Source organism: Zalophus californianus, chromosome 12 (assembly GCF_009762305.2).
Source record: "Zalophus californianus isolate mZalCal1 chromosome 12, mZalCal1.pri.v2, whole genome shotgun sequence".
Taxonomy (NCBI): Eukaryota; Metazoa; Chordata; class Mammalia; order Carnivora; family Otariidae; genus Zalophus; species Zalophus californianus.
The window spans coordinates 88,097,868-88,111,059 of NC_045606.1; the positions used below are offsets into that span (position 1 = coordinate 88,097,868).

General features: G+C 41.2%; 1 protein-coding gene across 1 annotated transcript in view; it reads left to right on the forward strand.

The window, feature by feature from the left end:
- The window catches only part of CALD1 (caldesmon 1), a 205,677-nt gene that overhangs the window by 11,350 nt on the left and 181,135 nt on the right, over positions 1 to 13,192 (forward strand). The window lies entirely within an intron of this gene.

Here is a 13,192-nt window from a genome sequence, read left to right on the forward strand (position 1 = left end):
ACTCATTTGTTAGTTGTTTTTATTATGGCTATTACTTCCCTGCCTTCCAGAAGAATCATACGAACTAACTGTCCCCAAAAGTCCATACATGGGTAGTTCTGTTTGAGGTATGCCTGGTATTCATAGGCATGTGGGAGGCTGTAGCCCTTCCCCTCCCCCAGCCACCTGCACCTCTTAATTAGGGTAACAGCAACAAGATTCCAGGGTTCCTGGCCTACACCCAAATCTATACTCACCATTCCCCGAGCACTGACTTGAATTCTCAGTTTTAGTACTGGATTTGTATACAGTTGAACAAAAATAGTTTTTGTCAAGGCATCCTAATATTTTGTTTGTATTTTTAAATACTGGCTCAAAAAAGCAGTGTTTAGAGAAAGAACGAGACAAGTGGGTGTAATATGTGGCCCATAATTTTAAGATATGGCCTCTATTTCTAAAAGTTCTGTCTGTCTTGTTTAGTACTATATCACTAGGACCAAATAGAATTGACAACACATAGCAGGCACTCAAGAAATATTTGTTAATTACTAATTAACTATTAATTAAATAATTAGCCATTAACCAATAAATCTAGAATGTATATATATAAATCAAATCATTCAAGTCAGTAATTGCTAAATAGAAAATGAGTGGGTTTGACAGCAGGTTCTGTATGTAGTCCGAGAAGGGTTATTGAATGAAGGCTGAGATTTTAGAGATGGCATTTAGGTGCGTCTAGAGCTGGTGCCAAATGAGTGGAAAGGCCTCAGATCCATGTGAAGGGATAGAAGCCCAGGTGTGCCCCTTGATGAGAATGGGAAGGGACAAGTGGGTTTGTGCTGGGAATCTAAGAGAGGCAAGAAGAGGGGTGATTGCTGATCTTGGTAAAACGCTAAGCCAAGTTTTGACTTCATCCTTTTGGTAGTGAGATGATATTGAAGATTTCCAAGCAAGGGAATTCACGGTGAAAGCAAGAGGTCAGGGCTAAATGTATATATTTTTAATTTTTCGTATCAGAAGAGGTAATTGTAAATATGAGAACAAATGAGATTTAAAAAAAAAAAAAACCCACTAAGATAAAAACGATCTCTCTGTCCTTGGTTCATGACCTTCTCTGTATAGGATTTTTATGCCAAGCCCTGCCCCACTTCACTGCACTTATGTGAGTCCATGTGTCTGCCAGCAAAAGGCAAGGCCCTTTTATGGGAAGAGGCTCTTCAGTGTCTTAAACAGTGTCACTGTATTCCCAAGGCTGAGAAAAGCTTCAATGTGGGGAAAGTGCTTCCTAAAAGTTTGTCCCATCCATAAGCAAGCATTTAGTTCACAAAGCAACTTTATCCACGTTTTATCTCATTTCATTCTTACATCTGCCCTGTGAAGTAGGTGCTGTTATTCTGTAAGAGAGAGATAGGGCCTGAGCACTGGGGGATGTCCACACCGAGGGAAAAGAACAAGAGGAAAAACCAAACAGGCCAGAAGAAGTAAGCCAAACAGGCCAGTTATCAGTGACAGGAGCTATCAAAGATGAAGGCAGAAGCCAGCGGGGTTAGGGGATGCCAGGGAGGACTGCAAAAGGGTCTAACTGCTCAGGGGTCATGGGCAGAACGTCTCAGAAGAGGGATGGGGCTCAAGTCAAAATGTGCAGGGTCCAAGAAGTGAGGTCATGGAAGAAGATGGGGGGAGGGTGGCTGCATCATGAACTCACCATTTGGAGAAATTTGACACTAAAAGAAAAGACAGTGAAGCTGGAAGAAACTAGAGTCATTTAGAGGTGATTTCCCCTAAGCACTGGACACGTTTATAGACAGAGGGCAGTGAGCAATGTAAACAGGACACACGGGAGCATGAGGTGAGATGAAGCTGAGTGGCACCAGTGAAGACTCAGAACAGGGAGCCTGGGGTGGGGGCTGCAGATGTGGCTCAGTCTCACACACACTCTGTCTGTGACATAAAGGGAGCAGACCTCCAGTGGAGCTTGATGAGTATTCGGACACATCTATGTTACACAGTTAGTATGCTTGTTCCAAACAGCCATCTTGCCCTATGTATCACCAGACTCAGCTATCTCTTTGAAAATGTTTTCTTCTCTCTCTCTCTCTTTTTTATATCTTAAAAATATCTGCCCCCCACACCAGGAGAAACCACTGCCTCTCAGATGACATTCTGCTAGGCCAAAGCTACAAAACCTCACCCAAAATAGATCAAATATTTTAAATGTTTTCTTATTTGCACCCCTCACAAGTATGTCTGCAATGCAAAGCCAATTATGAGATTGGCTTTTTTCCCCCTGAAATGAGAGAAGGATATGCTTTCTGGTTGGGAGGGGACACCAGGTCTCACCACATGGTCTTGGTTAGATTAGACAGCCTTCATTAAGCATGAGACAGGAAGAGGAAACACACACAGCTGGGTAAACACATGCAGAGCAAGGGGGTCTCTCTTAGCACTTGCCATTTGGGAGTCCATCTTGTACACATGTCTGAGCTTCACCTTTAGAATGGCAGTTCTTTAAAGGCAAGTGTGGTGTTTTATAAGATTGTAAAAGGCACAGAGCCTAACAGTAAGCCTTGCAGGTACTACATGTTAGGAGGTTGGTCGAATGAATGAATGAATGAATGCAACTGTCTGAGAAAAATCCAGCAATGGCTTTGAATGACTCAGATACCCACTGGAGACCAAGAGGGATTTCTCATGGATGGAACCATCTTACTTTCTCTGAGGGTAGAGTGGAAACCATGGAGACATCCAGTTATCCTCCTTAGCTCAAGAAATAGGGAGACAGTGATTTCCCAGAGGGAGACTGAAGGAATTGACCAGTCCTCTTCAGCCGAAGTGGGAAAAAGTAACGTTTGTCTCATATGCTCCTTCATCCACACTGGGTCTTCTTGGATCACACCCTCTTTCCATTTCATCAGGTCCTCACCCTTATCCCAGACAACCCATGCCCCTCTTCTTCCACCTGGTGTCCCAAGAGACCAGCCCCTTTTCCTTCCCTCTGTGCCCATTAAAATGGATCAGAGCTGGCCCTCGTTTTTTCTGCACCCTATTCATAAAACAATTGGCATTAAGGCACTAGGTCAGGCTATGTCTTAAGATGTTAGCCCTTAAAGAGTAACCATGGGTTCTACTGTGTCAAAGCCTTAATACAAAGATGTGATTAAGTTGAGAACTTCACATTCAGGCCTAGTCAGACTGGTCCTGAGTGAGCTGCACCACGGCCCTGAGGACAAAGAAGGGCAGTGGCCTTTCTCAGTGTCACATGGGTGACCAGATACTAGTGCCATGGGGAGAGAATTCTCATTTGTACAGCAGTTTTTTTTTTTAACATTTATTTATTTATTTCAGAGACAGAGAGTGAGTGAGAGAGAAAGCCCTAGCTGGAGGAGGGGGAGAGGGAGAAGGAGAAACAGGCTTCCTGCTGAGCAGAGAGCCCACGATGCGGGGCTTGATCCCAGGACCCTGAGTTCAGGACCTGAGCCGAAGGCAGTCGCTTAACCGACTATCCACCCAGGTGCCCCTGTACAGCAGTTTCTTAAAAAAAAAAAAAAAAAAAAAAAAAAGTCTAAGGATAATACACAGCCAGTATACATATCTGCAGAATCAACAAATGTAATAATTTTATCATGATTACTTGAGGTCTTCTTTTATACATTGCAGATAAATTTCAAGTTCCTTGATTTTGTGACCGGTGTCCTTCTAGCTTCTTATGGGAAACCCCTGTGTTGAATTTGGAGTAGTTCTAGTCTACTGTTACCTTTTGCCATAAATAATTCGTATGAATGGAATCATTCCAGCTGCATCTTGCTTTTTCTTCACATATGTTTTTGAGTCCCAAGTACGTCGAATTCATTCATTTTAGCTACTAGCTATTATTCCATCCTCTACCATAGTTTATGTAGGGTCTCCCTTGCTGACTGCTAGTGGCATTTTTGTGGTACTTCACTGACAGCTAATACTGTGATGAGCAGCCTTTTTCCTGTCTCCTTGCTAAAGAATGTGAGTTTCCCGAGAGGATATACCTGAAAGTGGGATTGCCAGACAAAGAAGGCATATTATGCTAAACGTCATTGCCAAATCACTCTACAAAGGGAGTATACCAATTTACTTTCTGATCCAAAACACATAGGAATTTCTTTCTGCACATTACCAACATCATTTAGTTTTACAAGATTAAATGTTTTCTTTTTTTTTTCTTCTTCCTTTACCAGTTTGCTGGCCGTGAGCTGGTGTCAATGTTTTAACTTCATTTTCCTGATTACTTTTAAGGTCGAGCATCATCATTTCAAGGATTTTGGCCTTTGTGTTTTTTCATCGGTAGATGATGTATCCTATTCCCGTTTTTTATTGTGTTCTCTCTTTCTCTCTTCCTATTTCAGTTGATTTTTAGGCATTCTTTGATATTCTAGATTTTATTATTTTTTTTTTAAGATTTTATTTATTTGAGAGAGAGAGAGAAAATGAGTGAGAGCATGACTGGTGGGGGAACGGGACAAGCAGGCTTCCCGCTGAGCAGGGAGCCCGAAGCAGGGCTCAGTCCCAGGACCCTGGGATCATGACCTAAGTCAAAGGCAGACACTTAAACCAACTGAGCCACCCAGGTGCCCCAGTATTCTAGATTTTAATCCTTTACTTTATACTTTGCACATTTCCTCTTGACTCATCTTTTCACTTTGTATACAGTGGCTTTTGTTGAACAGAAGTTTTTATATCTTAAAGTAACCAAACTTTAGCTGAATTTCTTTAGTTTAATTCTCACTTAATATATACAAATATTAGTTAGCTTTTTCTTCGTAAAAACTGCTACAAAATCTCAGCGGCTTACAACCACAAACATTTATTTCTTATGCTTTTTGTGTAAGGCCTGGGTCAGTAGCAACTCTGCGGGTCCCGACTGGGCTTCCTGGCCCAGTGCAGCCCCTCGTGTCTCCTCATTCTGGAACCCAAGCTGAAGAGCAGACACGATCTGGGGTGTATCGTTTTCCTGTGCTGCTGTAACAAATTACCACAAATTGGGTGGCTTTGAACAACAGAAATTTATTCTCCCATAGTTTTGGAGGCCAGGAGTCCAAAATCAATGTGTTGACAGGGTTGTTGGCTTTTTCTGGAGGCTCTGAGGGAGAATCTGTTCTGTGCCTCTGTCCTAGCATCTGGTGGTCACTGCAAACCTCAGCATTCCTTGGTTTATAGATGCATTGCTCCCATCTCTGTTTCTCTCTTCACACCCCTGTCTACTCTGTGTCCTGTGTGTCTCAAATCTCCCCCTACCTTTCTCTTACAAGGATACTTGCCACTGGATGTAGGTCCCAGCTAGATAATCCCATATGATCTCATCTTGAGATTCTTAACTGAATTACGTCTTCTAAGACCCCCCATTTCCAAATAGGGTCACATTTACAGGTTCCAGATGAATGTATCTTCCGGTGGGGGCACCATTCAACCCACTCTGTGGGGCTTGTTATCGTGGCAAAGGGCAGACACTCGGGTAAAAACAGAACACGTGATGCCTCTTAAAGCTTCCACACAGAACAGGCGCACCGTCACTTCTGGTACATCCAATCATTCAAAGCAAATCAGTCCCAAGTCCTTCTACAGGGAGCACAGCAAAGCCACATGGCAGAATGTGAGTGTTTAATCCCATTGAAAGAGGAAGTGATTAGTTGGCTGCTGTAATCCAGTCTATCACAAATTACCTTATTTTTATTTTTTTTATTTTTTAAAAAGATTTTATTTATCCATTTGAGATAGACTGCCAGCATGAGACGGGGAAGGGGCAGAGGGCGAGGGAGAAGCAGACTCCCCACTGAGCATGGATCTAGACGCAGGGGCTCAGTCCCAGGGCCCCGAGATCATGACCTGAGCCGAAGTCAGATGCTTAACTGACTGAGCCACCCAGGGGCCCTTACCTTACTTTTAAAGTCAAATAATACTATGTGGCTTTTAACAAAAAGCAGTAACCATCCATCCCACCCATTCTTATTACTGACCCCCCACCAAGCAGGGGCTCTCAACTTTTTCTCAGTCTCCTTTGCTGGGCTTTAAGTGTCGGGGTGTCAGTTTATGCAGCCTTCTCTTCACTGTTTGCATTCTTCCAGGTAACTTAGTCCAAGTTTCAAGCACCATCTATAAATGGATGACTCTCAAATGTATACTTCAGGCCTCATCCTCTCCGCTAAACCTCAGGTTTATAGACCACACTACCTATCTGCACTTCGCTTAGATGCCTTTGGTCATCTTCATGTGCCTAAAATTATGTCTACTGTGGTTCCCACACCTCCTTGCGAATTGACACTTCCCTCAGTGGTCCCCATTTCATTAAATAACACCACCCCTCACTCAGCTATTCAGCCCATAAAAGGACACATCCTTGATTCCCCTCTTTTTCTCCCATCATCCCTCCTCCAAACCAGCAATGAGTCCTGACGTACCCCAAACCCAGTACTTTCTCAGCCCCCCACCACACCGGCCCGAGTCCAGGCCAGCACCTCCTGCCTATAAGAAGGCCACAGTTCCCCTGCTTCTATACTTGCTGTCTCACCACTTGTTTGATACAGGACAGCCAGAGTGAATCTCCCAGTGACTTGCCATCTATTGAGAACAAAACCCAAAGTCCTTACCGTGGCCCCCAGGCTCTAGGTGGTCTGCTCTGCTGTGATCCCTCCTCCACAATTACTCTGCAGTCTTTCTTATTCTTTAGTATGTGCCTGCTGTATTCTTGTTCTTCCTTCATTTCGTCCCACTGCTTGCTCCTTCATTTTATTCGCCTCCCCCTTGAAAACTTCTTCGTAGAGGACTTCCCTGATTTTCTCTATTCCTTTACAATCACTTTATAGCACTTTCCATTGCCTGACATAAGTGTGTTTATCTGTCTCCCTCCATCAAAATGTGTTTTGTTCACAATGCCTAGAACAGGCCCTGGCATGTGGTAGACGCTCAATAAATATTTGTTCAATGAATGAATGAACTGTTCTATTTTTTGCGGGGGAGGGTGGTATTTGTTTTCATGTCCCTAAATAATATGCTAATTCTACTATTTATTAAAACTTCAATAGTAGACATTAACTATTGATTTCCTGCTAAACAAAATGAAGATTTAGCTCTCTTATCCACCATCATCCTACTAACATGTTCTTGCTTGTTATCCTCTGAATCTAATTACATCATTGTTTTGGTGAAATCAATATGTAGTATTTACATTAGTGTGACTGTATAAATTTTTCTCACAGTTGAACTATATAGTGTACCATGATCACTTTTCTTTTCTCATACAAACATCTTATTTTTCCTGAAATTACAATGACCTAAGTATTACATTTACTTATTTTCCATGTACAAATGCTTTCCCGAGAAAATATCAGGTAATCTGTCTGCCTGGCTTTCCTGAAAATGTCCTTCCTGGAGCCCTCTGCTCCAGTCTCTACTAGTTGCTTTTTGGACCAGCTGTTGTCTTGGAATTTTCCTTCACTGTCATCATGGGACCACCCTTCCCCTCTGTCATGGGTTTGTATTCTTTTCTGATCCTTATCTTCTGTCTTGGTTTCTAGTTTCAACCCCAACTTTTTTTTTCCCTTTGGGTGGAAGATATAACCCCAAGAACTTGATAACTTCAGAATTAAATGTTTTCATTCATTATACTGGATGCTCAGTGGGCCCTTTGAATCTAGAAACTTGTGTCCTTTAGTTTTGGGAAATTTTAATGTTTTATTTCTTTGATCATTTCCTCCTCACAATTTTCTCTTTCCTCTTTTTCTGGAACACTCAGATGCTGGGTTTTGATTGATTCTCTAATGTTCTTTTCTCTCCTTTTTCCCATCTTGTCTTTTTCTTCAAATTTTCTGGAACTTTTTTTTTTAAGATTTCATTAATTTATTTGAGAGAGGGAGAGAGAGAGTATGTACGAGTGGTGTAGGGGAGGGAGAAGCAGACTCCCTGCTGAATGTCGAGACTGACTTGGGCTCAATCCCAGGACCCTGAGATCACGACCCAAGCTGAAGTCAGACATTTAACTGACTAAGCCACCCAGGCGCCCCTGGAAGATTTTTTTTTAAACTTTATCTTCCATTTCTTGAATTGAATTTTTATAACATTTTGCCATAGTATTTTTCCTTTACAAGAGTTCGTTTGTCTTCTCTGAGAGTGCCTTTTAAAAGCATCTTTCTCTTGTTTGTTGGCTATAGTATCTTCTCTTAGCTCTTTGAGAATAGTAATTACAGTTTTCTTCTGTTTCTCACCTTGCCTCTTTTTCCTCTGAGTTTTTTTTTTTCTGTTGTTCAAGTCTCTCTTTCAGAGCCTCTCCTTAACTTGATGTTCATATTTAAGAGCGAGGTGCTAAATCGCCAGTTGGGAGTTCCTGTACACAAGTTCACAAAAGGGCCTTGGGCAATGAGCCAGATATTTCAGGGTCTCTCAGTATCTGTGCCTTTAGTTCTTTTTTCCATAGGCATGCCAATTTCCCTGGAGTGGAATCCTCCAATTTCCTTTCTGCAGGGAACAAACCTGACTATATCCTGGGAGCCCTGCAGAGTGAGGAGACTGAGGGTATTCCAGTGTTCACAGAATAGACTTTCATTTAAATTTTGTTTTCGGTACGAAGCCTCTTCCCTGCCCGCTGCTTTGCCTGACATCCTGAGGGCAACACTTCTCTTCGGAGAATAAACTTTCAGCTTCTGTCTGAAAGAGAAGTGTTCACCGAGTTGTGTAGGCGGCTGGGGGGCTTCTAGATCTGGGTTTTTAACTGCTCCATACTCAGATTTTTAACCAAGTCTGCTTTTTGCTCCATCTTCACCCTCAGAAATTCCTGGGGCTTCCAAATCCTGTTTTTCCTGGTTCTGAGGCCGGAGTTGGCTTCTTTCTCATCCAACGGCCTTCCACTCCACAGGCCAGAGTTCAGTTTCTTACTTCTGCTAAGTCACTTACCAGCCATTCATCCATTTTCCATATTCCAAAAGTTGGCTGACATCTAGAGCCTGTGTTGACTCCCTTCCAGTATTCTTTGCCTTGTAGGATTTACTGATGATTTTTTATTTCTGTGCTATCGTTTTGATGGGGTTTGGGAAGGAACAGAAGTAAACGAGCATTGTGAATTAATCTGCCCCATCTAACCACCTCCTCAAAATTTTCAGTCTTTCCATCTGAAGTTCTGTTTTTTATGATTGAAAAATCCTTCCACACCTCATCATAAAAGTACTCACCTGCAATTTTTCCTAGTCATTTTAAAGTTTTGTTTTTCAGGTAATCTAGTTTCTTTTAGTGTGGGGTGGGAATTTTGAATCTAATTTTACTGTTTCTACATGATGGTGGCCTTGCCATTAATAGGAGATCTTACCCTTTTTTTCCCTGATCTGTAGTGTCTCTGCTATTACTTCAGAAGTGTCCATATATGCTTGGGGCTGTTTCTAGGGTTTCCACTTTATTCTACTTATCTATTTGTCTATTCAGGGCAGTAACACTCCTCTTAATTAGAATTGCTCTATAAAAACCTTAGTACTTATTTTTAGACCTTTACTTTTCCATATGAATTTTAGGATTGTTTTGTCAAGTTCTACAAGGTATATCATTTAGGGATTTTAGTTGGAATAATAAATGCATAGGTTAATTGAAGGAGAATTTACATCTTTATAATTTTGAGGTTTGCCATTGGTAAAAGTGACATATTTCACCATTTATGCAGGCCTTTTATGTCCTTAAATCCAGCTCTGCAATTTTCTTGCACTATTGTGTTACATTTATTCCCAAGTAATGCACACTTTTGTTATTAATATGAATCATCTATTTTCCATTATATTTTAAAATTAGAGACATCTGGTTTCAGGAACTCTGGAGTTTTGCATACTGAACTTGATTCCAATAATCTTGCTAAACTCCTTTATTAATTCTAATATATTTGTTGATTCACTTGAACTTTTTACCCACATGATCATATCATAGCAAATAAAGACGTTTGTTTTCTTTCTAGTTCCAGTACTTCTTATTTCTTCTTTTTCTTTTTCTTTGTCTTGGTTAGGACCTCCAGCCCCCCCCCCCCTTTTTTTAATTGTAGAAGAGATGGTTGACATCCTTGCCTTTTCATTGATTATAATGGGAATACTTTTACCATTTCACCATTAAGATGATGTTTGCTATAGCTTTCTGGTGTTATATGTTTAGAAAGATTCTGATGCTGGTTTTTCAAGAGCTTTTTTTTTTTTTCCAGTATGTGATTGCTAATTTTACCAAGTATTATTCTTTGTCTATTGGGACAGTCTTTCTCTTTTTTTTCTACTTTTTAACTTTTAAATTGCCAACATTGAATAATCTATCGCTGGAGTTTCAGGTTTTGACCATCTCTGCACTGGCCTTGTCTCGCTTCACAGTTGTTGGATTCAGTGTGCTAATTGTTTTCATCTAGGTTCATAAATACACTTAGTACAATTCCCTTCTTTTTGTGTTGTCCTTGTTGTCCAGTTTTGGTATCAGCACTTTACCAGTCTGATTTTATTGTTTTCTAAGCTTGAGTTTCTGGAAATACTTCATTTGAGTAAAAGAAGATGTGTGTGTGGAGGGGGTGGATTTTGCTGCCTTTTAAAATGTTCAGAAGATCTGTTTTTTTTCAATAAAGCAAATATTTTAAGCTGGGAAAATGTATGTTCTTTATGGAATTAAATGAAGTGATTTTAATTTTGAATGAAAAAAGGTGTAGCCTGCTTTTACTTTTCCCAAACTGACTTATCAGCAAAATTTAATTGCCCACTGCTGATCTACATGATTGCAAATACTCAGTTGGAACTGAAAAAAATACGAGTCATCCAGATGTTTCCAAATGTCTCTTTAGAGTTGTTATGGTTTGATTAGGTAGATATATCCTATGCTGGACAAGCTGTTCTTTATCTGGGATGGTCTAAGTGGGAAATATATCCCACAAAAATTTCCCGTATAAATCATGTATATTTTTAGCGTTGTTTACAAATGACTTCTGGAAAAAGCAAATACTATGAAAGTGAAGTTTCCCGTGGCAGAGATTGGCAACACATATTTTTTTCTTTCTTTTTTCTAATGAAATTTGTTAAATTATCCTTCCAACCATATGGTTCTTCCACAGTGTCCATTTTCAAATACATAAAAAAGGCTGAATGGTTGCTCATCCACTATATCCTGAGTAGGAGGTAAATTCAGAATTTATCTAGGGAAGCATACTTCTTTTTTCTAAAGACAGAACCCAAAAATATTTAGCTACTTATCTTCTAAAAACCATGCAGAATGCATGCCCTTTCTATGTTTCCTGCCGATAATATTTTCCCCATTTGTAGTGCAACTTTTCTTTCCTCTGGAAAGCTGGTACTTATTTTATTCATAGATTGCAAATTATGCCCTGCTGCTATTTCACCAAAAGGCATTACTCACATAAGCGGGAAGAATGTGGCTTAGGATTGAATCAGCAGTGGCCATGGAAAACAGTGCATTAAAACAGGCCTCACTGAGTCACAGACCATAGAGCCTAGAGATCCCGGGCACCAAACATCTCTGGACACAGGTCATATCTTCACACATACGTCACCAACTGAGTTGTTTTCAGAAGTCATTGATGTCTGCACTGCAGCATCTCCAAACTCAGCAGTTTACCAGACTGGGAACTATTCTTCTGTTTTTACAACCTGTCCAGATATGGGACAGCCCCAGTAGCAAAACTGGTTGTGTTCCCAAAGTTTATTTCCAAGTCATTCATTTGGGATCAGAAAACATTTTCCCATAGGAACAATTTTACCAACGGTGGTGCTCCACAAATGCCTGGTTGAGCCACAGTGTCCTTGAAATGTACTATTCCCACCAGCCATTATTTCTTCTGTTTCCCTGGGAAAGTGCATTCTGAGTTCTAACTTGGGATGCCTGAAGCTCACCTCTCACTTGGCCTGGTAGCCTTCTCTGTCGCTTTTTTAAGGCTGTGCTGCAGTAGCAGTTGGGGAGAGGGGATAGGCAGCCTTCCCAAGAAAGAGATGAGCATAGGGTTGATATAGATGCCTCTGGGTAACTCGCTAATTAATGCTGGAGGGCTGAAGAAGGAAACCACCGTGTGGATCAATTACTTCCCAAGTCTTCTGTGTAAGGCACAAAGCGCAGGGACTTCTCCCTAAGTAGAGATCGTTTTTAAGTCAAATCTTCATAAATAGGTAAAGGCTTATATGATAAAAACCTACAGTTTTTGGAGACCAAGCTTGTGGACTTGCAGTTAGCCAGGGAAAATATTTTAAAGTCTTCTTGGTCAGGGATAAAACAGTTGCCAAACACATAGCAACAATGAGACAGTAATCTCTCACCTAGCTCCTGGCCTGGCAAATAGTAAGTGCACATAGTTTGTTGTTGTTGTTGCTGTTGAATTAAATACTGATTGACTAATTGAGTGAATTTATCGAAAAGTGCAAGAGCACAGATTGTATGCACACGTGGGCCAGTGAATTTCATCCTGATTCAGCATCTCCTAAATCTGGCCCTCTCATAGCACACATCCTGTCAATGCAGACTTGGTTGGAGTGCTTTGGAGAAGTCACTAGAACATCAGTGTCATCTCTGTGGGCATGTGCGTCGTCTACACCAGCCCCAAAGGAGGTGCAGGGTCTCTTCACGCCCTCTCTGTTGTGCACAGTTGCTAGCAATGTCTCCCTGTTGCCCAACCCGAGGGAGGTGGAGAGGGGGGTGATGTGGGAAACCAATGGCGATAGCCAACCCGGAGGACCCTGCCTCGCTGAGTTTCTGGCGCTACACTTATTCTGGAAAACATTACTTACTAAAAAAGACCTCAGCTTTTTTTTGTCAGTTGTTTTTATGACACATATAGACATATTTTTAGGGGGCTGTGCCTCTTTCAGGTTAGAATTTAGTCTGTACACCAGACCTGGGTCCTGGCCATTGCAGGCTTTAACACTGTATAACAATTTAATTTCATTTTGTATTCACAGCTACTTTTAAAGGAAATATGCCATGAGGGCTCCCTCAAATCAAAAAACCTTCCCCACCCCCACGCCACCAAACTGTTCACTTTTAAGTTTCATAGACTGTGCTTTCTTTTTTAAAGTTGCATCTGCGTTCTACAAGACAGCCTCTTTCTCCAAGATTAACATTTCTTATGATTGTTGCTGACAATGGATTCACTTCCAGAGGCCCTGCTAAGGATAACCAAAAAAGGGCATGTAGCTGGCTGGTTTTGGCAGCCTGCACGCAGTTTCAGAGCTTTTTCGGTCTTGGT